The sequence below is a fragment of the Antechinus flavipes genome, chromosome 5 (genome assembly GCF_016432865.1).
Source record: "Antechinus flavipes isolate AdamAnt ecotype Samford, QLD, Australia chromosome 5, AdamAnt_v2, whole genome shotgun sequence".
Taxonomy (NCBI): domain Eukaryota; kingdom Metazoa; phylum Chordata; class Mammalia; order Dasyuromorphia; family Dasyuridae; genus Antechinus; species Antechinus flavipes.
This window is the reverse complement of record NC_067402.1, coordinates 51,995,972-52,020,808: the sequence shown is the minus strand read 5'-3', so window position 1 is coordinate 52,020,808 and position 24,837 is coordinate 51,995,972.

Here is a 24,837-nt window from a genome sequence, read left to right as displayed (position 1 = left end):
CAGCTGATTGTCTGCTTGGCCCAGCTGTCAAGCTGCTATTTTGCTAACAAGATGTTTAGTAGAATACATCTTTTATGCAGCATCTTATTTCACCTAGAAAGGAAAGTAGAAATACCTGAGCAGATGTTTAGCCTCCCAGGGAAGGAGTTCACAGGATGCCAATTTAGGTGAAGTCGAGGTTCAATCATTCCTTTGTAAGGTGTCTAAAGATAACAGGAGAATGGATAAAAAGGGCAATAGTGATACGAAAGAAAGGACGTTCATGACATGAAAAATAACCAAATGACAAGCAGAGTATTTTCCATTTTTTACTTATGGCATTCTTACTGGTGGCAGTGAGATTATGGTTTTAAAGTATGGGCAATAGAACTTAGAATGAACAAAATTAGAGTAAAGTTTAGTCCCAAAAAGGAAAAATGACTTTAAATAGAGGGTACATTTTTTTTTTCAGCTTGGGCCATCACTAGTTGTCTTGCTTTTTATCTTGCTGTTGGACATTGATGACTCTGGAAGACAGAGTGAGGTTGATGACTGCATAACTCTTCCTCATTTAAATCCAATTCACATGTAAGTCAAGACATTACCCTCCTTGTTCTCTGACAACAAGAATAACAATGTCAACAGCCACAACAGCATTTCTTTCCAATGTGGTAATCATTAAGAACCAGGATGGGTGCTTCACAAACAGATCATGCCAGCCAAACTGCACTTCTTCTCTTGACAGAGTTCCTAGTCTGGCATTGATATAGTATGGCCAGCAGTATCTTCCTTTTTCACTTTGTATGTATCTTGGTTGTACTGATTTTCTCTTTCGTTAGAATGTATGCTCCTTGAGGGTAAGGACTGTTTTTACTTTTACTTTATTTCCTCAGCCCATAGCATAGAGAAAAAATTATTAACCACTTCTTGACTAGTTTGCTACTGAAATTCAGCAAGGTCTACCATATTTAGATTCAGACATCATGATATCCCGGTAGACAGGATAGAAAAAAGTACCTTTGGATAGACTGTCCTCCATGGTGAAAAATTCCGATTTGCCTCTGCCTTTTATAAATCTTAGTTTCCCTCAACTCTTAGCTAAAAGCCAACTTTAATTATAAGCCCCTCCAAATCCTTTCACATCAAAAACGTGTTTGTTTTTATAAATTTTATAAAGACCAATGTATCTATGTATTATTTCCTCCAACAGAATATAAACACCACAGAGGCTATTTCCTTTCTTTGTATTCAAATTCTCTAACAATCCCTGGCAAAACAGGTCCCTAATAAATGCTTATTGAGCATTTGGAAGAGGAAAAGAACCTGGTGAACTTGAAGCCAATTAAAGGATGGGACCCAAAAAGTGTTGATTAGTAGACCAAAGTCAACATGAAGGGAAGTAGCTTGTGAAGTCACCCAGGGATCTGACTCTGGCCATTTTTGTTCAGCAGTTTTGTAACTGTCTGGAATGAAGGCATTAATGGGATACTGATCTAATTTGAGAATTCCACACAAAGCTGTACAGTTGGTATAACAAGATTGTTGCATGATAGGATTGGGATTCAAAAAGCTTTTGACAAGCTATAACATTAGATCAAATATAAGAATTTTAAGAATATAGGAGAAATTTAATAGACATAAATGTGAATCCAACTTATGTTCAATAAGTATAAATTTTCTGTATAATTATAGGATGGAGGAGGACAAGATAAAAATTCATGCGGGAAAAACTGAGATTTTAAAATATAACACTCAATATAAATCCAAAATGTGACATGACAGTAAAAATGCTAATAAAAAGGTAAGCTACTTTAAAAGCAGAATATATTGAATGAAAGAAGAGATAATCCCACAGTACTATGCTCTGGTCTACTGAGAATATTTTGCTCATTTTTGAGTGACCTTGACAAGTTGTGGGTGCATCCAATGAACCAAGGTAGTGTATTGACTTGAAATTATGCAAGTATAGGATTAGTTGAAGGAACTGAGAATGCTTACAGAAGAGAAAATTTTGAGGTGCCCAATAACTATTTCATATATTTGCAGTTATTGTGTAATCTTGTTTTTGCCACTTAAGGGCAGAACTAAGTGCAGAAACAACTTTTGGCTTGATGGAAGAAACAATTATAAGCTGCCCCTAGTGATCCATGCTTGTAATCACTGCTTCTAGGGGAAGCTGATAGTTGGAATTTGATAGTTCTGAGTTACAATAGGGTTAAAGCTAAGCGAGTGACTATACAAAATCTAGCACTGGCACAGTGAGCTCCTAGAAATGAAGGAGGGGTAAACCAGCCTAGGCTGGAATTAGAGCCTGTCAGTACTTCTGTGCCAATCAGCACTGGGATCCATGAGTGGCCGCTACATTTCTAGCCTGGGTGAGAGAGTGAGACCTATTTTTCTAACTAGAATGGTTTGCCTTGGAAAAACATCAGGTTCCTCCCAATCACTGCATGTTTTCAAGTGAAGGACAGATGCTTTCTCATCAGGGATTCTGTAGAGGGAATTCCTGTACTCATACAATTTGGATTAAATAATCTCTAAGATCTTGTTCCATTCTAAATCTGTGATCTGGGGAACACAACAGAGCTGGAAAAACCACCAGAACACCATAAGAGGTTTTTTGGTAGGTAGAGAAAGAACATTCTCCATCCCATTATTTGTTCAGTCTCGAGATCAATCCCATATCTGCAGCATCCATGTCTCCACTGTGACGCTTGTCTCCATCTTCTACAATTCCCATAAATGTCCCAGTCAGAAAGCCCTCTTTGTTCCTCACCAGAGGTGGAGTTGCTCACCTGCTATTTCTAAAAACACTAATAATAGAGCCCACGAAGCACTCTTGTATGCTAAAGCCAGTTGCAAAAATAGTAACATGCTGCAATCTGCCGTTGAAACTTGTCAATTCAAATAGTGAATCTTTAATCACAAACTGCTACCCACTTTTGACAAAAAAGTAAAAAGATAAAGTTTGGTAGATAACTGGGCAGGGAAGAAACAGAGGAGATAAATTTGCCCTGATGATTGAAGAGTCAGCTGATTTCCTAGGAGGACTAGCTAGATGAAAAATTAAATACAAAGTTCAAAAAATCAAAGGCTTCAATGGAAAAACTGCTGAAATGTGTAAAACAGTTCTTATGCCTAATGAAACAGAACTATAACCACAGTCAAGTCAAGTCATTATGTCAACAAGCAATAAGTTCTTTCTATGTGTCAAACACTGTGTTAAATCAATGTGTTAAACACTGTGTTAATAAAGTTAATAAAAACAAGAGTTCTTTGTGTCTCCAGCAGTTTAGAATCAAATGTGGGAGACAACAGGTGAATAATTAGGTACATTCACAATAGATATAGAGTAAATGCGGGATTATCTGAGAAAGTAAGGCACTACAGTGCAAACTTCATTTTAAAGATCATATTCATTTAAAAATTGTATTTTCCCTCTTTACATTCCAAAACAGTTAACATTTTACTACAAAATTTTGAGTTCCAAATTTTCTCTCTCCCTTCCCTTCTCCTCTCCTCCATCCCTGAGACAGAGAACAATCAGATATAGGTTATATACATGTGCAATCCTGTAAAACATTTCCTTATTAGTTCTTATGTATGGGAAGACTTGTTAAAAGAAAAAGAATGAAAGAAAAAAGTGAAAAATATCATACTTCAGTCTGTATTCAATCAATATTAGTTTTCTCTGAGAGCAGATAATATGCTTCATTATTAGTACTTTGGGATTGTCTTGGATCATTGTATTGCTGAGAATAGCTAAGTCCTAACAGTCTTCATTGTACAATATTGCCGTTACTGTGTACAACATTATTCTGGTTCTGTTCATTTCACTTTGCATCAATTCATGTATATCTTCCCAGGTTTGCTGAAATCATCTTATCATTTCTTATTGCACAATAATATTCCATCACAATCATCTATAATAGCTTATTTAGCCATTTTCCAATTGGGGTGTAATGACCGCGTATTTAAAATCAGCCGGAGTCAGGAATTCAGGTTAAGGGGAAAATCTTCAATATTTATTGAAGTGAAGAGGTGAATAAAGATTGCAATAGCAAATATAGGAAAGAAAGATTGCGATAGCAATATGGGCAGCTGCGACAGGAAGCCAGCTAAGAGAGAGACGCGAGCCGAGCCAACCATGGCAATGGCAATCCCAAAAGTCTCTCCTCCCCTTCCTTTTCCACTCCCCTGCCTCCACCCACCAAAATCGTCATTTCCTATACAACACATCAGGACTTGCACAAAGAGTGGGTGGGGGCCATTCTTTCTCCAAGCTTATATATTAATAGAGTATGGTCCAATTACTATTTAGCCTCATGTGTTTGGGACCTCAGTGCATCAACTCAAGCCTCAGCCCATTACAAATGGGTATCCCTTAGGTTCCCAATTCTCAGCCATCATCAAAATAGCTACTATAAACATTTTTGCATAAATATGTCTTTTGTTCCTTTTTATATATTTGGGATATAATGGCATTGCTGGATCAAAGAATATGCAGAGTTTTATAGATTTGTGAGCATCAGTCCAAATTGCTTTCCAGAATGGTTGGATAAGTTCATAACACCACCAGTAGTGTTCATAGCACCACCAACAGTGCATTAGTCTCCCAGTTTTACCACATCCTCTCCAACAACCACTATTTTCTTTTTTTGATCATATTAGTCATTCTGGACACCACATTTCTACAACAGAATTTTCATTTGTATAGCATTTTCTCCTCCAAAGTAACTCTAGACATAATTAAAACCACTTATTCATTTTTAAATTTCTTTTATAAATTTTTTTAAGAGCACATTTTTAAAAGAGAGAATGCTTAGATGTGTTCTAAACCAGTATGGAGGGGAGTTTCTTAGGATTGAGGTAGGTCCTCTTTTTACGTCTCCACATGGATGTTCTTGGTCACTTTTATTCTATAATTATAATATGCAAAGCCCATCTCTCATAGTATCCCTGTGATTTCATGCAAAGGGAAGGCATTATTATCCACCCCCACTTTTTTAATAAAAGAAGAAATACAGGCACAGAAATTAAATGATCGGTTTAAGGTCACCAGTCAATGAGAAAGCCAGAACTAGAAATTTGTTTTCCACGACATAATAGCAGTTTCCTTCCTATACCCTAGACTCTGTTGCCTAATAGGGTGGCTATTACACCCAAAATCAAAGAATCACAGAATCTGAGAAATGGAAGAGACCTCAGTGCCCATAAAAAATGTATCTGATTGGTGGTCTTCCAGCTTCTGCTTGACTTCTAAGCAGAGGAATTCTACCACCTCCAAAGGATGCTTATGGCACTTTGAGACAGTGCTAATTGCTGAGAGGCTTGAAATCAAGCCATCATTTGACTCTTTGCAGTCTCAATCCATGGTTCCTAGTTCTACCCTTTGGGATTAAAATAGAGCAAGTCAATCCCTCTTCCACATGACAGCGCTTCAAATAAATACTTTTCTTTGTGAAAACCAATAAAGCATATCTTTTGCCATTTCAAACACCCGAAACTTAGCAATTTTCTGCAATTGCCTCAGGCTAAACATGCCTAGTGCCTTTAATCAATGGGAGAGACCCTTTTACAAAATGATATATTTGGACTCCTATACAGAGTTGGAAAGAATCTTTTTATTTTTCTCCCAAGAATCAGCCTTTTATTTTGTATTAAATATGTGCACATATGTATATATTTGGATAGATGTATGTCTAAACCTGCCACATAGTTCTGAGTTTCTTGAGAGACTTCCCTTCTACAGTCACCTCCTGCATGTAACACAGAGCAATTTGAATATTATTGTTGTTGTTGAGTTGTGTCTAACTTTTTGTAACTCTGAAAACCACAGCACACTGATGTTATCCCTGGGATTTCCTTGGCATAGATACTCGAGTGGCTTGCCATTTCTTTCTTCAAGTTTCTTTCTCCATCTTCAGTTTAACATAGTTAAATAAATATCGCTGAGTGAGTGATTCAATATAGTGGGATGATTTAGTCCCCAGAGTAGGAGAGTTTGTGGGAGGGAAGAAAAGGGAAAGAAAGAATTCAGGAGAGGGAGATCGGAGATCATTATTGCCATATCCAAACATTTCAAGGGACAACATAAGGAATAGGATTAGGCTTGCTCCACTTGCCTCCAGAGGGTGGAAATAGCAGGAGAAAGTTCCAGTGACAAAAATTTTAGTTGATTCTAAAGAAAGCTTTCTCACTATTGTTTCTATTCCAAAATGGAAAGGATGACTTAGGGAAATGTCACTAGAGATATTTAAGCAGAAGCTAGAGGGAATTTACCTGTAATGATATGAAGATGGGATCTTCCTCAGGAAAAGGTGAAACTAGACAAGATCTTTGATTTAGTTCTGAGACTCTGTGATTCAATAAGTGAATGTAAATAGAAGGGTAACTCATAACTCTGGACAATTATCCAACAAGAGCATGTCATACAGGCCTAAATCAATAGCGGTCCCAGTAGCTCTTCTATCTGGTACTCTCTAAGTTGATTGAATAAGAGGTTTCTGGAAGAGATGAGAAAGTCCCTTTTTTTTTCCTTTTGAAAGCTACTAAAGCATATCCTTTGTCATTTCAAACATGGGAAACCCACCAATTTTCTGCAGTTGCCTGATACTGGGGTCAATTATTTTTGGATATAGTGTGAGCCCAGAAGAAACAGTAATATAATAGAGGTCTGAACTTAGAGTCAGAAAGACATGGGTTCAGCTTATGCTTTTCACACAAACTCATTTTGTGATTAAGAACAAGTCTCTCTCTCAATACCTCTCTAAAACCATAGATAGAAAGTATGAAGCGCTTTATGGACTGCAAACTTCTTTACATCTGTTATCTCATTTGATTCTTACAACCCTGAAAAGAGGTGCTATTATCTTCTCCATTTTATGGATAAGGAAACTGAGACTGAAAGAGGTTATGTTTGTCCTTTGTCATCACGACTATTCAATATGGTACAAGAAATGTTAGCATTAGCAATAAGAGAAGAAAAAAACTGAAGGAATTAGAGTAAGCAAGGAGGAAATAAAACTATCACTTTTTCAGACAACATCACAGTATACTAAGAGAATCAACTAAAAACGACTTGAAAAATAAGAACATTAGCAAAGTTGAAAGATATAAAATGAACCCACAGAAATCATCATCATTTCAATATAGTATTAACAAAGCCCAGCAGCAAGAAAAAGAGAATTCCATTTAAAATAATTGTAGACAATATAAAATATTTGGGACTAAACCATCAAGATAAATACAAATACAAGATACTTTTCAACAAATAAAGTCAGATATAAATAATTGGAAAAAATATGAATTGTTCATGAGTTGGCTGAGCTAATATGATAAAAATGACGATTTTACCTAAATTAATTTATTCATTGTCATACCAAACTGCAAAAAATTATCTTATGGAGGTAGAAATGGCAAGAATATAAAGGGAATTAATAATATTTTTAAAAGACTGCACCCTTCCTGTAGTGGCAAGGAACTGAAAACGGAGTGGATGCCCATCAGTTGGGAAATGGTTAAATAAATTATGGTAGATGAATGTTATGGAATATTATTATTCTATAAGAAAAGATCAGGAGGATGATTTCAGAGAAGCCTGATTAGACCCAATGTTAAGTGAAGTGAGCAGAACTAGGAGAACACTGTGAACAGCAAAACAAGATCATGTGATGATCAATTCTGACACATGGCTCTTTTCAACAATGAAGTGATCGAGGCTAACTCCAATAGACTTATAATGGAGAGAGCATCTGTATCCAGAAAGGGGACTGTGGGGATTTGTGGATCACAACATAATTTTTTCTCATTTTTTTTCTTTTTTTGATCTGATTTTTCTTATGCAGCATGATTAATGTGGAAATAATGCTCTAAATAACTTTTGATTAGAGATGCAAACTAAAACAATTCTAAGGCATCACTTCACACATATCAGTTAATCAATGTGATGGAAAAAATGATAAATGTTGAAGAAGATGTGGGAAATTGAAACTCTAATGCATTATTAGTGGAGTTGTGAATTGATTCAACCATTTTGGAGAGCAATTTGGAACTGTGCCCAAAGAGCTGTAAAACTGCACATACATTTTGATCCAATAATACTACTACTGGGTATATAGTTCAAAGTGATTACAAAAAATGGAAAGGAAGCCCCATATAAAGATATATTTATAATAACTTTTTTTGTGGTGACAAAGATTTGGAAATCGAGGGGTTACTCATTAGTTGGTGAATGCCTGAACAAGTTGTGGTATATGAATGCAATGGAACGTTATTGTGCTATATGGAACAATGAGAAGTTGTATTTCTAAAAAATTTGGAAAGATTTATAAAGACCAATGTTGAGTAAAGGAAGCAGAACCAGAAAAACATTGTACACAATTACAGCAATAATCAACATTGATAGACTTAGCTCTCTTCAAAATGCAATGGTAAAAGACAAGTCCAAAAGATCCATGATGGAAAATGTTTTCCACATCCAAAAATAAAACTATGCATTCTGAATGCAGATCAAAGCATATTATTTTCACATTTTTTATATATTGTGGCTTTTTTCTTAGTCACAACATGATTAATGTGGAAATATGTTTAGTATGATTGTATATCCTGTCAAATTGCTTACTGTCTTTGGGAAGAGGAAACAGAGGGAGGTAGGGAAAAACATGGAACTTAAAATCTTATAAAAGTGAATGTTGAAAATGATCTTTACATGTAATTAGAAAAAATAAAATACCATAAATTTAAAAAGAAGTTATATGATTTGCCAAGTGTCATCTAGCTAGTAAATTTCTGAGTGAAGATTTGAATTTGTCTTCCTGTTTCCAAGTCCAATACTATCCACTGTATCACCTAGATGCTATATATACAATGCTACAGAATATTTCCTGTACTAATTAAGTTACAGGTTCAGATCTAATCCTCAAGCTACATTGTAAATACATAGTCACGTAAAACCAACTATGTATTAACTAAAGAATGATGCAGGACAAAGAAAGTAGATAAGAAAATAGTCTATCAGGGCTGTGGGAAATGGACATTTTCCCACAATAATATAAGATCAATTTTCACCATTCCTTCCTGTTCTAGTCCCATTTGTAATCATTACCCTTAACTCTTGATTTATGTAAATAACTCATCTTTAGCATAATTCTTTTTCATGTAATACTGGGATCTTATACTCTAGAGATAAGGAAAGGGAATATTTTGAGATGAATAATGTCATATGTATATAAATCTATACAGTTAACAAATCTTATCACAAGAACTTATTGGGATAGAGAGGGGGAAAACTATGTTCACCATTTCTCTGATAAGGAAGCATACATTAAGAAAACGAATTATCCATAGCATTGAGTTACCAGTGACAGATGTAACTCGTACCCAGATCTCCTGACTCCAAGCTTGTTTTTTTTTTTAATTGTACTATTTCTCATTCATAAAGTGACTCATATCTTTAATCACGATTTCTGTTGTGATGAACAGGAAGTTGATATAGAACATGAGTGTTCTATATATTTGTATATAATATAACTAATTAGTGTTTGGGGTTTTTTTTTAATCATAAAATCTGAAGACTAGAAGAGCCTTTGAAAGGCTGTCTAGCTATTCTTTTACTCCACTTAGGGGGTTGGAGGTAATTTTTTCATTCAGCTATCCTCAAAAGACCAGTTCACCATTTTATTGTGAAATTTCAGACAAGGTAATTCCTGAGATTCCCTTGGGAACACATTAAAGACTTGACAGTGAGGAAGTTTATACTTCACATAAGTTCTTGAAACTGAAATTAAAGCCCTTCTCTTTTGGCCAGTCCTGGAAGGACAAAGAGATCTCCCTTTAAATTCTCCCCACACTTGTTGTTTAAGGGTGGATGAGTCATTCTTAAATCCTACCTCCTCACCCTTGACCCAAACCAAGTAGCCCTTCAGTGTCTTATTACCCTTTGCAGAGACTGGCCTGGGAACTGAGGACATTTGCCTTCTGTTCTCACATTTAGGGCACTTCTCCACCCCACTCATTTACAGTATCCCTAATGCAAAGGTAGAGGCTGTTGTTTGTTGCCACCTGAATAGCAAATGCAGAGGTGTTGGAAACACTGTCATAGTTGTCTGAAGAAGTCTCTGTCAGCGTTTTCCACAAGAAGGAAACAGCGGGAGCTTTTTATAATGTAACTTTAATTACAATGGCCAAGAAACTTGGCTCTTGTGGAGGCTGTGTCCCTGCCTCCCTCCCCCTTTCCGGTGCACCTGCCAAGTGTAATTTGAGATGCCTCAAGGTGTATGTCTCATAAGTGGTGTCATTCCCCTCCCCCCTTCCCCCCACAAGGGACCAGTCAGTAGTTCTTTGCCTTTCTTCTCCCTCTCTTTCCCTTGTTCATCTCAGCAGCCAATTTCTAAATTAATAGCATAATCAATGAGATAAGATAAATAAGACACTTAATAAAACTGTTCCAGCAGCCAAGCTAAATACCCCAATTTACAAGCTGAAGTTGAGAAATGCACAGAATGGATCATTTCCTATCTTCTCACACTGAGTAGATTTATGGCTATTTCTTTTTTGAACATGACCTTCAAACAGCTAAACAAAGCCAGTAAAGAGACGGAAAACCGACCAGCAGGTGGCAACACATGAACTTCCATTGTTTTCTTTTGGATGTCTGGTTTATAGGAAAGAGCATGAGGGTTTTTTGTGGATTAATTGTTCTGAGAGACACAGTGGGGAGAAGTCTAGAGAATTTAGAGGGACTTTAGAGCTCATCTAGTCTAACTCTTTCCTTTCAAGATGAGGAACCTCGTTTTTTGAGAATTAGGTGACTTGGCCAAAAGCATACAGGAAGCAAATGTGGAATTGAAACCAGGTCCTTGGTCTGGGTACAATCTAGTGCTCTTTCCCCTGTATATACCACGTTGGGAAACATTAGTTGAATTGGTGTGGGGAAAAGATAGCAAGCAAATTGCATTTATCTGCATTTCCATTGAGTGAGGGGAATAATTTAGGACTTTTCCAACCACCTGATGACTATCTCTTAAACAAAGTGCTCTTTTAATTACCAGGTGTTCTCTCCTTTAGTAGAATCTTTCTTCTTTTAAAATATACTTTCCAGGAAAGAATGCCCAAAACTTTTTGTTTTAGATGTTCTGAGAAGATTGTAATACCTAGGGAATCAGTAAATATTTAAGGACAAAGGTTATAAAGGACTAGGATGTAGAATAATGAGATGATCTGTTTAAGACTCACAGAGCAGTTCTAAAAATCCAGGAGTGAAAATCATAGAAAGAAAAATATTGGCTTATTATAAAGGAAAATTGAACACTTTGAACAATTGGGGAGCGAAATGGGCTACCTTAGGAATTATAGAGTTCCCTCTTCTTTGGAGGTCTTCTAATAAAGAATGGATTAATTTCAATTTAATAAACATTTATTAAATGTCTACTCTCTATAAAGTACTGGGGATAATCTAAACCTATCTGGTTTTTTTTTTTAAACAAATTAATGAAAATCCTAGAGTGGAAAAATTCCTTCATCAACACAGATGAATAACTTATCTTTAACTTAAAGTGTTAGAGAAGGTATACTAAATAAACAAAAAAAGATTTTGCAAGTTGCAACCTGATTTAGAAAATTACAAATTGACATTTCTATAGTGTAAATTTCAATCAATTTTGTTATACATTTCCCAATTACATTTTAGTCAGGGTTCTGGCAAAACTTTTACGGCCTGCTTAACTGCTGACTCCAAGTCTGACACCTTCATAATAAAGAATTTGTTGGGATAATTCAGATGATTTGCTGGGATTTTCTATCAGATGTTGCTTTTTTCTTTAGGTTGGATTGTTTGTCTTCTTAGCTCTACCTTTTTGAGATTCTGTGATTTTGCAAAGCCACTAGATATGAAGCCTGATTTGTGATCATCTGTTGCTCATGTGTTAATGCTACATAGAAAATATATTGAGGAAGTTCTTGTCAAAGCATTTCATGGGCATGACCTAAGATTCTTACATGAGAAATATGACTATATCTTTGCCCATCTTGGGTACTCTCTATAAAAAGGGTTTGCTAGAAAGAAAAACCTATACTGCTAAGCCACTAAACATAGTTTCCTAGGATCAAATATCTGATTGCCTTCAGAGAGGGTAAGCTACAGGAACCAAGGAAAAATAAACTGAATAGCAGGGTGTGAATCAAAGGAATCTTCTAAGACCTTTAGCAAAGTGAGTGATAGTATTCAATCAAGAAGGTTAAAGCAATCCCAAACTTGTGAGTGTCCAACGCTTTCTAGGTTGTCAGTGCCATTTGCCCATATTACCAACCATATTAGCAAAATTCAATTCAATGTATTCTAATTTGATAAGTATTGTTCTCCTCCCCTTTCCTATTCTGCTAAGTCATGCATGCCAAAGGAACATAGGGGTACTGGGATCAGAAGTAGATGAATGATGGGAGAATCATAATTGGGTAGGATGTTGGTTTATTTAATTAGTTTATTTGACTCCTCTGGAAATGTCTAGAAACTGTGCAAAATTAATATGTACAAGAATATTTAGCTGCCCAATTAGGGAAACATAAATTAGACAAATCATCTACACTGTTCAAACCACAACTGCCAAAGGAAGCTAAATGAATGGAAGGCAAATAAAAATAAATGCCTTTCAGTAAAATTTGCATAACCTCTAAATAGAGGCAGAAGACTATCAGGAGAATTACTCTAAAGTAGAGGCTGCTTCTAAAGCAGTACTGACTATCTCTTCCTAGAGCTCTTTATCAAGTTTAGGGGGGACAGGGGAAGGCAATTTCCTCTTGGCTATTTTGGGGATGAAATGTACTCAGTGGAACTGTAAAATCTCAGAATACATAGGGCAGCTAGGTGGTACTGCAGTGCACAGATGACCTGGACTGAAGTCAGGAATACTTATCTTCCTAAATTCAAATCTGCTTCAAACTTTTAGTAACTTTATAGCCCTAGCCAAGTCACTTGCTCTGCTTGCCTCAGTTTCCTCATTATCAGAAGCTAAAGAGGAAAATGGCAAACCACTTCAGTATCTTTGCCAAGAAAATTCCAAAAGGAATTACAAAAAATTGGGCATAACTTAAAAATGACTGATCAAAGATAACTGAGAACACATGGAAGGCATCATACCTTGAAGCATTTGCCAAAACTAGGATTGTGGTTAGAGCACGTCACTTTTCTATATAGTTTATAAATGTTCCTCTGACTAAAGCTTCTTAGAGTGGATAGGATTTTGAAAACGAAGGCCAGATAGAAGACAAAATCTCTCTCTCTCTCTTTTTTTAAATAACTTTTTATTGATAGCACCCATGCCAGGGTAATTTTTTACAGCATTATCACTTGCATTCCAATTTTTCCCCTCCCTCCCTCCACCCCCTCCCCTAGATGGCAAACAGTCCTTTACATGTTGAATAGGTTACAGTATATCCTAGATACAATATATGTGTGCAGAACCGAACAGTTCTCTTGTTGCACAGGGAGAATTGGATTCAGAAGGTATAAATTACCCAGGACAAAAAACAAAAATGCAAGCAGTTTATATTCATTTCCCAGTGTTCTTTCTTTGGGTGTAGCTGCTTCTGTCCATCTTTGATCAATTGAAACTGATTTAGCTCTCTTTATCGAAGAGATCCACTTCCATCAGAATACATCTTCAAACAGTATCATTGTTGAGGTATATAATGATCTCCTGGTTCTGCTCATTTCACTTAGCATCAGTTCATATAAGTCTCGCCAAGCCTTTCTGTATTCATCCCGCTGGTCATTCCTTACAGAACAATAATATTCCATAATGTTCAAATACCACAATTTACTCATTCTCCAATTGATGGGCATCCATTCATTTTCCAGAGAAGACAAAATATCTCCTATTTTGCTTTCTGTCCCGCTTACTAAGGAGACAGATGACTAACAGGGAATTGAAATTCAAGGTCAAAGAAGTGATAATAATAGAATACCAGAAGTACTACAAGCCTTTATACTTTAAAAAGATGAAGATGTCACTGATGGACTCTTTCCACAATCTTTAAAAATCTATGAAAAATGGGAGTGGGAACAGAGGACTGGAGATGGGCACATTTGTTGATTTTCAGAGGGGGGATGATAGTATTGTTATTACAGTGATCTGGTAGTTTCATGTACATTTCTGATGAAATCCAAGAAGTTATTAAAGCAATGGTTTGGAAGTCCTTAGAATGGAAAGTGATGATCACCAGGAATAAATAAAAGGTCATGAAGAAAGTCCTGCCAAATGAAACTGGTTTCTTTTGTTTGTTTGAAGTTTGTTAAGGTTGCTAGATCAGGGTAATACTGTACACCAAGTATACTTAGATTTCAGCAAAACTAGCATTCTCATAGACAAGATAGAGTTGTTTGAATGATTCACACAACAGATCCAGAAAACATTGATAAAAGTCAATTTGCAAATCTCTAGTAGAGTGCATAGAATGCTCTCTTTGACTCTATTAGATTCAACAATTTTATTAACATCTTAGATGAAGGCCCATGTAATGATATCAATAACAACAATAATAGCGTCTATGTGGAGCTTTAAGATTTTCATAGTTTTTAAGTTTGTTGATGCCATAAGCCTTAGATGCTTATGTTTAAACAGTTGTTTTATGAACTGAAATCTAATAATAATAATAGATATAAGTATTTGCATATTTCAAAGTTTACAAAGTGCTTTAAAATTTTATTTTACCCTCACAATAACCTTGGAAGATAGATGCTATTAAATCCTCAATTTACATATGAAGAAACTGAGGCAGATAGCAGTCAAGCAACTTGTTTAAGGATTCAAATTCAGGTCTTCCTGATCCCAAATCCAGTATTCTAAGTACCGTGCTATCTAGTTGCCAGTTAGTTAGAATCAGAGGGAAAGATAATAAGATGATATTTATTAAGGATAATTACTTGGAGTAAAAAGAAAAAGAAATAGAATAAAAACAAATCACCTACATAAGTATAGGACATTATAGATGTAGCTAGACAACAGTTTGTGTGAAAAGGACCTGAGGGTTTTTGTCAACTGCAAGCTGAGTATGAGTCAATAATGTGATATGGCTAAAAAAGCTAATATAATCTTAGTGTATATTAATAGAAGTATTGTTTCCAGAATGAAGAAAATGGTTGTTCCATTGTATTCTGCCCTCGTCATATATCTATGGTATTATGTTCATTTTTTGGCATTATTATTTAGAAACATTTTTGAAAAAGCTTTGTGAAGAAATTATAAACCATACCATATGAGATAGAATAATAGAATATGGGTTACTCAGCTAGGGAAAGGAAAACTTAGGAGAGGAAATGTAAACTACCAGAGTATTTTAAATGTTGTTGAATAGAAGCAAAGTAACACAATCATAACAAGTATTGTGTTTGTATTTGAAGAAATATTCTCTGGAAATATAAAGGCAACGTTATAGAACTAAAAAATTATACTAAAACCAGGAAAACCAGACTTCAAGTCTCACCTGTGACATATGTTACCTGCATGATGTTAGGCAAATCACTGAACTTCCCAATATACCAGACAACTCTTTGGAATTAAAAATTACAGAGAAGGTGTTGACCTTGCCTTATTAAATGAAGTTTCCTTATATGGGAACTCCCAATAAGGATTAGTTTCTATTCCTATCATTTAGGAGAGATTTTAGGCTTATCACCCTTCTTTCCAAAATACAATGAAATATAGAATAAAATAATAGAAAATTGCATGAAATGCAAAAAAAAAAATAGAAAATGAGACAGATTTGGACTTGATAAAAAAAAAGATATACAAAAGTAGAATGTGCTAACTTAGGAGATGAATCCCTAGTTACTGGGGTCTTCCAGTAAAGGATGAATAACCATTTCTTGACAATGTTAAAGAGATAAATCCCATTGTAATGTTGGACTACATTACCTCTCGGATCCATTCTGGGTTCTAAGCATGACCCTAGAAATAAAGTATCCCATATCAAATACTTTTACTTTTATCTCTCCTATTTGTTGGTATTCCTCTTCTTCAGAAATTACTTTGTATATTGTGTATGTGTTTTCAAGGTAAGCTCCTTAAAAGAAAGAACCATTCGTATTTGTCTTTATATTCCTGGTGTTTAACATAGTACTCAGTAGACAATAGGTATTTAATAAATGAAACTCCTGGACATACTGTTCTGGATATACATTCTCTGGACATACTCAAGTTTTATTCAGTGTCCCTCAGCTCTATACAATCAATAAAATTCTTTCAAACTTGTGTGGAAAAAACTGACTCACAGACTCACCAGAGATATTAGATAATTAATGATAAGTCTCTCACCCTCCAAAGATATACATAATTTGAATGAACTCAGAAGACTCTACATCATTTAGCAGAGAAGCTGTAGTAGACTTACTGACTTGGCTCCTTGTTTTTCATCTTTATTATAATCTCAAAGATTATAATCTTTAAAAGGCATCATTAATGATTAGGACATTGTTAGTAACTTTTTTATTCAGTCCACATGACTGTAATGTAAACTACATAACTCCCATGTCTACGACCTCATGAGTTAATAACTAGAATGTACAATAATCTTTAGGCCAATTAGATGATGTATACACCTTTCTTTCTTTCTTCTGGATGGCAAGATGAGTATTTCTGTGACTCAATAATTCTTAATATTTTCAAGCAGTAGAAAAAAAGAAAATAGCTATTACTAAGTAATAGGGATACAGAAACATTTTTGTTGTTGTTGTTGTTGTTGCTGAGGCAATTGGGGTTAAGTGACTTGCCCAGAGTCATGCAGCCAGGAAGTGTTAAGTGTCTGAGGTCAGATTTGAACTCGGGTCCTCCTGACTTCAGAAACTAACTTTTATAGAGAAGTAATGTGTTTTATATATTGTATTACTTGAAATAAGTATTTACTGACCACATCTTGACTAGTATGAAAGCCACTAAATCTGCTCTTGACCTGCTTTAGAGATAACTATATTTTCTGATAATATAGCTCCAAAATTTAAATAAATTACTCAAGATTTTGTCTGAGTAGAGCAGAGTATATAACAGGCATATTACCTCCCTCGTTTTGGACCTTATGTCTCTCTATGCACTTTAAGACCATAGTGGATTAATTGGAATCAGTGCTTTGCTTTGTTGACCTAATACTGAAACTGAAGAGCTTCAAGATTGTTCCACATGTACTCTGTTCCATGATCTCTGACCAATCAAAATCAAAAAAGCAATGTATAGACATATAGGGAATAGTAATTAGCCATTTCATATCATCAATGATAATTTGCATGTAAAATATGGCATTCTTAACCTGGATTCTATCATTTATGATTAGAACAACTTATGATTAGAACTAACTTTTCTATATATTTAGTCCAATGCTTAATCCCTGTATAGAGGAAATATGGATTCATCATTCAGCTATTGAATATCAATGCTCATTCCCAATTTACAGTTCAGGAAATTGAGGTAAAAAGGTTAACTGACTTGCCTAAGGTCACTCGACCAATAAATATTTGAGACCAGATTTGAGCTTAGGTCTCTCTGACTCCAGGCCCAATGCTCTATCTAGCGCACCACCTAGATTTCTGTTTTGCTCCCCAATCCTAAATCTGAGTTTTTGACTCCTCCCTATAATCCAAAGTCCACTGAGAACAAGGCTTTTCTCCAAATTCCAGTCCTTTAAGAGCTGGATTTCTCTGAATGCTATCGCTAGAGTTGATTGTGTGCTGCCTACTGACAGAAGTAGTGGTTGTTGTTTGTCCTTTATTCCTGAAAAGGACCATGACATCAGGGAGGTGATACCATGAGATGGAAAAGAACTGAACTGAAATGAGGGAGGGATGGGCAAGGTCACCAGTCTTACTTTCTCTTCCAGGCCCACTGGGGACCACTAGTCAAATATAGATCAGAAGGACTGAAGATGGTCCTAGGTGCAGGGGGAGTCCCGGGCCTTTTTAAGCTAAGATCTTTAAAAGGTATCACACTGACTGAGGCAATACTCTATCAGTGATTAAGGTCAGTCAGTTGTTGTCTGTCCTGCCTTCTTGAAGAAGACCCTGACATCAGGGAGATGATGCCGTGACACGGCCTTTATCACAAGTTGGACATTGCCTCCATCCCCCTTGCCATTGCCTTCAGTCCTCCTGATCTCTCTCTGGCCACTGCACCCAGATGGCTCTGAAAGGGAAAGTGAAGCTGGTGACCTTGAGCAGCCCTCCCTCACTTCAATCCAATTCACTGACAGAACAGCCTCACAGCGACTGAAAACTACCTACTATGAGACTCCTCTTATATTTTACTTTTTCTTCCAGCCATCTGGAAGATTCACTTGCAGTTCTTCCCCCTGCCCCAGCCCCACTGCACTTCCCTGATGTCACAGCTTCTTCCTCTGTAAAATGAAGGTGCTGGCTAGATAATCCCCAAGGTTTCTAGATCCTGTCATCTTATGATTCCTCTCTGTTGTCCTTGCCTAATGTTGGGATCCCCAGATAGAATTTCTGTCTATTTTTCTTGCTTCTGTTAATGGCTTCTGGGACCTTGCCAAGAATTTTTATCTAAACCCATCAAATCTCTAAGTCCTGAATATCCCCATGCATGTATAGCTCCACTACCATGCAAACCCTCATTTGGACAACAGATTATATTGAAAAGTGCTTTTTAAAATACATTATATATTTTAATATATTTATATATTATATATAATTATGTTATATATTTACATATTATGCATATAAATATATATTATATTTGAAAAGTGCTTTGCCACACCAACAAATTTCACTTGTCTTTTCTTTTTTCCCCCTCACTCATTTCTATCAATTAAATGATAACAGTATGTAACCTATGAAATATGAGTTTTTAAAAAAAGAAAGATGAAGGTCCATGTCACCAGATTTAATCATATAGGAACAATGGAAACTCAGTGACTAGCACTATATAATCAGAATTGGTTTGTTTGTAATGCAAATTGACTGATTATCTAGAGATGATGAAAATTATATGGAAAACTTCATATTGGTTAAACACATGACTATTATTCATCTAAAGATAATCTTTGTGATAAAACCAAGTTTCATGTTCATCTTTTTTATTTATTCCTGTGATTTTCCTGTGTGGAAAACTTCTAGTATGAAAGTCACTTTCTTCTATTAATATAATGTAGTTTAGCAACTCATCTGTTATTACAGCCTTTAAATGTTTCCTGGGCCTTGAGATATTATGTGTCTTGCCTATAGTCACACACCTAGTATATATCTGAGATAGGATATGAACCCATGTCCTGATACTAACGATGCCTTCCACTTAATATAAAAATGTTTGTGTGTTTGTAATTCCCCAGATCACATTAACAGAAGAAACACCATTTGTTCTTGCCACATGAAGCCGATTAATCAGTTTGTTCAAAAATTTCAATGGAAATCTTGCCTCAGATACTTATTTGCTGGATGTCTATGAAGAAGTCACTTATAATCATTGTTCCCCAGTTTTCTTTTGTGGAACATAAAAGCAATAGAATAGATGTTCTCTGAGGTCTTTTCCAGCTTTATCTAGATCTGTGATGCTGTGAATCTCTCAAGGCCTCAGTTCCCTCATCTTTAACATGGAAGGGTTGCACCAAATGTTTTTTCAGAGTCTTGTCCCTTCCTGCTTTAAATTCACAATTTTATACATATTCTTGAAACTATATTGCTATTTCACATGTAAAAAGCAGGTGGGACCTGTCCTTTCAGAGCCAGTGAAGCCAACAAAGGAGACTAGTAAATTATAATTCGAATAGTTATGATGGATTTATAGTTGGCACAACTGGGCTTGAATTTTGGCTCTATTATTGACTAGGTAGAGAGGTGGTATAGTGAATAAAATGGTCTGAAATAAGGAAAACTCAACTTACTGAGCTGAAATTTGGTCTCAGACACTTTCTAGCTGTGTGACCTGGGGCCAATTACTTAACTCTGTTTGCCTCAGTTTCCCCATCTGTAAAATGAGTTGGAGAAGGAAATGGCAAACTACTCCAGTATCTTTTCCAAGGAAATTTCTAATGGAGTCACGAAAAGTCAGACATACTTGAAAACACGTCAACAATTTATTATTTCTGCGAACTTGTGAAAGCCACTTTACTTGTCTGAGCCTGTTTCTTCCTCTGTAAAATTCAGGTAGCAATCTTTATACAAAGTTGTTCAATAGGTTGTTGTGAGAAAAGTGACTATAAGTGCTAATGTACTCTGCAATTATAGTCTATTATCAGTCTAACCCTTGGAGAAAATAGGGGCAGACCATATAGATTATTTTCAACAATGTTCACATTTTCTAGCAGGAAGCAATTAAGTGAGATTCCCTAGCACCCTGAGTAACAATTCAGGCAAATTCTAACACATTCATTATGAGTAAATTCAGAGCTAATAGGAAGATATTCCTTTTGATCTCCAAAATGAATTTATTTACTTTCATTGATTTCAACCCTTATTAATTACAATATTATTATGTAATAATCTCTAGGGGAGCTTTATAAATAATATATTTTATCAATATGCTCATTCCTTTCTTTAACTATTTATTATTAGTATTATAAAGTAATCATCTATCATAATTCATTAGTATCTTGTAGATTGTTAAACACTTTCATATGAAGTAGTTGATATAATCTTCACAAATCTCTGAGATAGCTAGTATCTGTGTTATTATCTTCATTTCACTGTTAAAAAATGTGAGATTTAGAAGGGATAAATACCCACACAGCTAAAATATAGTGGGATCAGGACTTGATCCAAAAGGAGGTATTTTCTCTTATCAAGTTCAAAGGTCTCTTAACTTAAATGTCTCATATTGTAAAAATAGTAGAAAACTCATCCAATCTCACTACTATCAGATGATTTTCTAAGTTTCATAATTAGAAGATGGACTCTCTTTCTCCAGAATTTCTAATGAATCGATGGACCTGTCTCATACAAAGTAGATCTGCTCTGGTTTGCCACATCTTGGTCCTTCCCAATCACATCTGACATTTCTGCTGATGGCAACTGGTGTTTTAGCCACACCAACAATTGGTAGCTGGAGTGAGAATTCAATTTGGCAGCAATTCTGCCATTGTCCTGTGCCCTGAGTGAATAAATGAGCTCCTGATTTCCTGTGCCAGGCCAAAGTTCAGCTAACCCTCCTTTCCTGAGACATATAACAATCAGCATTGCTGGCCAGGGTGAATCATTGCTTAAAATGAACTCATAACAACTAAGTGCAAATAGAAAGTAAAGGATGCTCTGCTCTCCCAAGACTGAGATCCACGTGACTTTTCCTCTTTCTATTGGCCCCAGACCAGTATTTGGAGAAATGTGCTGAAGGCTATAAACTCAGGACCTTTCTTGTAGAAATAGAAGAGTGAATACTTCATTAGTGAGGAGCCCCACCTATCTTTAGTGATAATAAAGCATTTATTTTCATTCCAAGAACAGGGTGAGGCAACTTCATAAATACTCTAATATGAAATACTTTAAAAGAAAGATCTGGATACCTTTTATATAAAACCTTTGCTGGGAATTATTAGTTTTGTGTTTACTGACGGAGAAATTAAAATTAAAAAAAAAGTAAACATTTCTATTATAGAAATAGGAATGGAACTAATTTCTGGAAATTTTCATTCAGTTCTATTTTTTTCTAGTAACTTTCACTTTCATCAGGCTTCCTGGCCATAGGTGTACACAATACATGCTTATTGGTTAAAGCTGTTATAAAGGACAGATTTAGAAATCCATGTGTTGGGAAGTAAAACTGACACCAAGATAGCTATATTCTCATGCTCCGTAGCATGTATTAAAAGCTAATTCTGGCCTAGATCTGACAACATCTGGCTAAAGGAACAGCATGCAGATGAGTGTCCCTGTTCAGAATACAGCACATAATTCTCGAGATTAATAGATTTGAGCTGGGCCCTGACAGTGCTTAAAGATACTTCCTGTCTGCACCAACTCTTTTTGCTTTTGGAATTTACCTTAAATCTAGGCCATTCAGCAACCATTTAGTCAATTACATTTTAGTGATGATACTTTGGTTTAATAATGGGTCCCCAACAATCTTAAAAAGTTAATGTAGTTTCCAAAGGGTTCAGCTTACAGCTAAGAAAAAGGTGGGCGTAGTTAGCTCAGTTTTTATTTTCTGCATCAGTTTATCCTTGATGTTTTCTATCAACATGAATAATGGCTCAATAAATTCCATTTTTGAGATTGTATATCTTTGTAAGTAGGTAGGTACTTTAGTCCTCCAAAATCCTCTTCTGACTCTTCTTTATAGTTTAGAGCAATCTCTGATTATTGAAAGTAATACCTTTGGGGTACAAGATCTGAATGATTCTGCCATACTAGAAAGTCTTCCAGCATTTTCTTATTATTAGGCTGTGTCTGTTTTCTGGGGAGCAACCTAGCTAAAGATGGAGAAGTTTAGCATATGGTGATGAATGCTTTGGCCATAATAACCTATGAAACAAAGACTGGTATAAAATGGCCGTTCATCTTGTATAGCCCCTTTCTGCCTTTGCAGTAGCAGTGATAGAGAGACAGAAAAGGGAACAAAGCAGAATAAGAATCACATAGGTTTTTTGTTTTTTTGTTTTTTTGTTTTGTTTTTATTTACACATTAGCTTGGCAGTTGTTATTCTGAGTGTGCAATTTTTATACAATGGTCAGTGGATGGACATACTATTAAAAGATTAGAATTCTATGAGTCAATGTTTTCATCATGAATACATAAAACAAATACATTTTATATAAATAGAAGGACAATTCACAGATTCTACTTGGAGAGGTAAATAATAAGTGAAGTTGGTTCTATCATTCATTCAAAGGCAATAGTAAGTACCCTTTCATGGGATATTTGGTCATCACATAATACAATTCTTAAAATAAATATTTGCAAAAAAGACCATCAAAAAATAATTGTACTAATATGTACTAATAATGTATATTGGTACTTACATTTTAATATCTTTTGCAGAGGATGAAACAAAAGGTATAGAAGTTCTATGAAGAATGTGATAAGAGCTTCCAAATAGTGAGAAGAGACTCTAAATAGTGATGAGTCTCCAAATAAAAACAACACATAATTTTCTATTAGATAACCTTATAGCAAAAGTGAAAGTATTTGAGAAAAATAAGGTGAAAAATATAATTCAGGAGTGAAGGAATGAAGAGTCCAAAGATTTCTAGACTAAACAAAAGTTTCAAGCTTAAATATCATAATTATTTTGTTTGATAAAACTGGAAGGCACCATACATGGTAATAATATTTTAAAAATGTAACATTATATTTAGCAGATAGGAAGTGACTTGTAATCATTCTTGAATCAAGTACCCATGTAAGTCAGACCATCTGCTTGTTAGGGCAAAGATTGGAATTACTACAAAGCTCAAAGAAAGAATAAAAAAATGAGAAAACAACTCCAACCTGACTTATTTAAACAACTAATTTCAAGGGCATGAAAGAAAGGTGATTGATACAGTTATAAAGATTTCAGATAAAGTCACCTAAAAACTTTTATTGAGGAAACATTTTACTTACTTGCCCAATTGAGATATATGAGAGACAAGGGCTGTGCCAGTATAGAGCATGAATTCTACCGCAAAATCTTAAAGAAAATAATAATAGGGGATGCTGAGTATTATCATCTTGTAAAACCATGAGAAACTGTTGAGAGGAAAAAATATTTTAAAATATCCATCAAAGCAAAGTCAGCCTATAGGCATTTAGGGGTGAAACTAAAAGAAGGATCATATTAGAATAAAGATAGAAAGTATCCACAAAGATTTTTATAATAAATATTTTTCTTCAACAAGTGCAATGGAATCAGCTTATAGCTTTGGAGTGCATCAACACAGTCTTGGTGTACTTCTAGAGAAGTACTTTTCTGTGTATAGGGAATCACTAACTATAGAATCTCTAGTAATATGGAGGAATATCTGCCCTGCTACCAGGCCCTCATGGACCTTTTGACTTTATCACGTACCCTGCTTCTATGCCCTGAAGACCTACATACCTTGTTATATACCTTGACACTAAATCATAAAGTTTCTTCCATTGGTCCTGCAACTGAATTTCTCACTCTATTTATTTTGTTGCTCATTTTTTAAAAAGTTACTTAATTCAATAAAGCAAACAATCTCTTTAAAGACTTTCCTTCTGCACTATGTTTCTCAAGCTTGTAACAATTACTCAAAATTCTTCAAATGGTACTTCAACAACAGAGATATCTTTGTTTGAGGATCCTTTGATTATTAATATCTAGTGAGACATAAAACAGTAAGTCAACAGGCATTTATTATGCACTTATTATATGCAATGTACTATGCTGCAGGAAGAAATATACTCACTAAAGATGTAATGATGTCATAGAAGAGATACAATACAAAGTCCAAGTTGAGGAGAGTCTTTATAGAAGGTAGATCCTCCAAATTTTCCTATATGTAGATACCCTAGAAAATAAGCTCTATCACCACTTTTAGCTAATTTGGCTTTACCAGCAACATGGGGAAAATGATGTAGAAGACCTGTTGTCCAGACTTATGCAAAGTTGATCAACACATACACTCACATATACATACTCTATAGTTTTATAAATGTATGTATCTACACAAATATTTTATGCATGTGTGTGTATAAAATGAAGTGAGTTGGCTGCAGAATTGTAAAGGACAACAAGATGCATTGTTATAGGAACATTTCAAAATTCTTTTAATGATTACAAGGTTATTTCTCAAAGCAGCATCCATTATTTTAGCATCAGTATTATCCCAATGCTGTTGTATAGCCAAACATCATGATACATTATTGTCTTTGTTGAAATTGAGCATCACCAAACGGCCAGTGAGTAGTGGGTATAAGCCAGCCA